Source organism: Capricornis sumatraensis, chromosome 19, assembly GCF_032405125.1.
Source record: "Capricornis sumatraensis isolate serow.1 chromosome 19, serow.2, whole genome shotgun sequence".
Lineage (NCBI taxonomy): Eukaryota > Metazoa > Chordata > Mammalia > Artiodactyla > Bovidae > Capricornis > Capricornis sumatraensis.
In genome coordinates, this window is record NC_091087.1 from 58,663,377 (window position 1) to 58,667,310 (window position 3,934).

Here is a 3,934-nt window from a genome sequence, read left to right on the forward strand (position 1 = left end):
GAGTTACCAGTTGTACTGACTTTCAGGATGCATGGACAGTCAGTGACATTCCAGAGTCTCTGCAGGCAAACTCCTAAGTGGGCAAGTCAAGGGACAACTCAACCCGCCTCACTGGGAGAATACTGAGACCTCTTTATACACAGAAGTCACTCTCCTTTCTGAGACAGAATTTATATTCTGTAAAGAATCTTATGTATTTAAGCATTTGCGTAACTTCAGTTATATCTTGACACACCAAAGAAAAGTGGATGACTGGTTAAACGTGTCATCTGGGTTGTCATCCAGTATGCTCTAAGTCTCCACCATAGTCATCTGGCAGCACCATAGTAATCTGTCAGATGCATCTTGATTAAGGAGAGAGACCAGGAAAAAATGTGTAAGTCACTTGATGAATTTAGGGAATCAATGTTGAAATCAATCTCTTTATATCCAAATGCTGCATAATCAGGAAAACAATAAAAGTAATATATATATAACCTCATCTTAGCCTAGAAACAGTGTGGGTTTTGGAAGTAAATATGTCTCCATCTTAAAGCTACCTTTTTGTTTACTTTCTGTAAGAAATCTTTCTCCTTCTGTAAGAATCTCAAGAAATCTCTTGAGGAGATTACTTAAATTTCTTAAATTTTATTTCATCATATAAAATGGGAAGAAAGATAGTACTTTAATGGAGTTGTGCAAGGATTAAATGAGATTTTGTATAAGTACATTGCATAGTAAGTATATTTTAGCTTCCTAATATAAGCTAACAAAGTTAATATCAAAAACATTTCATAAGAGAAATAAAACATTATCTGTGTAGCATTCACCTTAATTTTTAAAAGCAGAGAAGTGATGAAATATTTGCACATCTACTAATTAGATAAAGCATGGCAAATATTCCACTTAGTACTGTGGTGTTGGAGAAAACTCTTGAGAGTCCCTTGGACTACAAGGAGATCCAACCTGTCCATTCTGAAGGAAATCAACCCTGGGATTTCTTTGGAAGGAATGATACTAAAGCTGAAACTCCAGTACTTTGGCCACATCATGAAAAGAGTTGACTCATTGGAAAAGACTTTGATGCTGGGAGGGACTGGGGGCAGGAGGAGAAGGGGACGACAGAGGATGAGATGGCTGGATGGCATCACTGACTCGATGGATGTGAGTCTGAGTGAACTCCAGGAGATGGTGATGAACAGGGAGGCCTGGCGTGCTGCGATTCATGGGGTCGCAAAGAGTTGGACACGACTGAGCGACTGAAATGAACTGACCTGACTGAAACCGGCTTAATTATCGCTTAGCATCTCAATCTTGTCTCCTCATCTATAAATAAAAGACCATTACTTCCTTAATGTTACCTGTGCCCTATCAATGGTATCTATTTTTTTAAAATTTAGTTTGCCTAGGTAACCGTCTCTTGTTCTTTAGTAAAAATAATATGTGTTTATATACATATATGCCATGTTGAGTTAAAAATGCATACATGTATGCGTGTACATATTGAGAAGAAAAACTACAAAATGCTGTATTAAATGACAGACCCTTTAGAATTGTTTAAGTGTAAATATAAAAATGTATGATGAGTTAGAATTTTTCACTATGCCTTGTATTATACTAGTTGTGAATGTGTTTGTCTAATCAGATCCCAGTCTTCTAAGCTTGATAGATTCTAGCAAAACACCTTGTACACGGTGCAGAAGCTAAATATGTCTTGCTGAAACTAATTTAAAAAAATGAATGAGCTTTGCGCAGTGGCAGTATCATAGCCAATGATGTTTATCTGAGGCATGATTATTACTAATTGAAAACTTTTCCCAATACCCCGCCATGATGACTTGAAATATAGTTGGCATTGGCAATTTTTGATAGTCTCCATAGAGACTGAATTAAAAAAAAAAGAATGATGGATGTATGAGTGAATCTTCACAATTTATTATGTTCAATGTGCTTAGGAATTTTACTAGCCACTATTATAATCAAAGATCAAAGGATAATTGTTCTAGGCTATATATGTCTTAGTTTGAGGCCTGAATTTAACAGGTTCAATTGCAATATCCTGAGTACATGTTTTACTATAAACGTTATCATTGGCACTCCTTTTATTAATAGAATAAAAACTAGGGTGAAACCTAAACTATTTGAAACAACTATCAAATTCATTATCTAAACTGTATTGTGAAATATCCTTTGCCATAAAGTAACCATTCTGACACATCCTAAGACAACTCATCAGTGTCAGCAGGCATCAGCACCTGTTCCCAGGCATTGACCTGAGCAAAGGAACACTAATTAAATTGGTAGAGCTCTGCTGAATGATGGCAAGGCAACTCCTGAGGAGCTGGAGAGCTTTCCTTTAACTCAACATATAAATCGGTGCCATATTGGTTTCTGCAGAGAATAGATTATATTCTCAGTTGGTTGTAAGATCTAAATTCTCTTTTATATCCTGTTCTAGTTGCCAAATAAATACAGATTCTCTTGAGCATATGTTATGTAATAGCCATGGGCTGGAAGAAGGGTGCAGTACTGGAAAATGATTTTCCAGTTTGTGGGTGATAGACACACGTCTTTGTAAATGTGTCACTTTTGTGTCCAGAGGCACTAGCTTCAAAGAACATATAATATGCTGCTGCTACTGCCAAGTCACTTCAGTCATGTCTGACTCTGTGTGACCCCATAGACGGCAGCCCACCAGGCTCCCCTGTCCCTGGGATTCTCCAGTCAAGAACACTGGAGTGGGTTGCCATTTCCTTCTCCAATGCATGAAAGTGAAAAATCAAAGTGAAGTCGCTCAGTCGTGTCCGACTCTAGCGACCCCATGGACTGCAGCCTACCAGGCTCCTTTGTCCATGGGATTTTCCAGGCAAGAGTACTGGAGTGGGGTGCCATTGCCTTCCCCGGAACATATAATATAGAGACATGTAAATGTTATCTAAAGAGCTATATTGTATGACTATTTACTGAGTTATAGCTCTACTCAAATAATATTATTAAAGGGATATTATTAATAATAATAAATATTATTAAAGGGATCTTTGTTCGTTTCATTTAACTATTTAGATAAGGCAACAAATTGTTTTAGACGTTCCACTTAACTGTATAAGAATGAGGAACATGTCTATACTCTGTATCTTGTAATAACCTATAATGGAAGATAATCTAAAAAAGAAGTATATGTAAACAAAAAGAATGAGGATACTGTATTTAATGGCCTTTATAAATGTTTAAGTTATGAAAACAAAACATAGCAACTACTCTGCCCTTCTAGTCACATTTATTTCTTCAAATGCTAATATATTAATCTAAAAATATATCAAGGATTAGTTTTTGAACTTGTTGTTCAGTCGTTCAGTCATGTCTGACTCTTTACAACCCCATGGACTGCAGCCTGTCAGGCTTCGCTGTTCTTCACCATCTCCCAGAGCTTGCTCAAACTCATGTGCATTGAGTCAGTGCTGCCATCCAGCCATCTCATCCTCTGTCATCCCCTTCTCCTCCTGCCTTCAGTCTTTTTCAGCATCACAGTCTCTTCCAGTGAGTCAGCTGTTGCATCAGGTAGCCATAGTATTGGAACTTCAGCTTCAGTCCTTCCAGTGAATATTCAGTGTTGATTTCCTGTATCAACTGGTTTGATCTCCTTGCAGTCCAAGGGACTCTTCAAGGGTCTACTCCAACAGCATTAATTCCTCAGTGCTCAGCAGGCTTTATGATCCAAACCTCACCTCCATACATGACTACTTGAAAAACCATAGCTTTGACTATATGGATCTTTGTCAGCAAAGTAATGTCTCTGCTTTTTAATATGCTGTCTAGGTTTGTCATGGATTTTCTTCCAAGAAGCAAGCATCTTTTAATTTCTTTTAATTTGAATTTATAGGAAGTGAAAGCTTTGTTTCTTTACATGATCCCTATCTCCTATCTTTTTATAAAGTTTGAAATTTTCACCCTGTCC

At 37.3% G+C, this 3,934-nt stretch overlaps 1 non-coding gene across 1 annotated transcript; it reads left to right on the forward strand.

Moving 5' to 3' along the window:
• The first annotated feature begins 1,722 nt into the window (after window positions 1–1,722).
• LOC138095635 (U4 spliceosomal RNA) lies at window positions 1,723–1,863 on the forward strand. The gene has a single exon (XR_011146383.1). It is a non-coding gene; the product is annotated as a U4 spliceosomal RNA (small nuclear RNA).
• The last annotated feature ends 2,071 nt before the right edge of the window (window positions 1,864–3,934 follow it).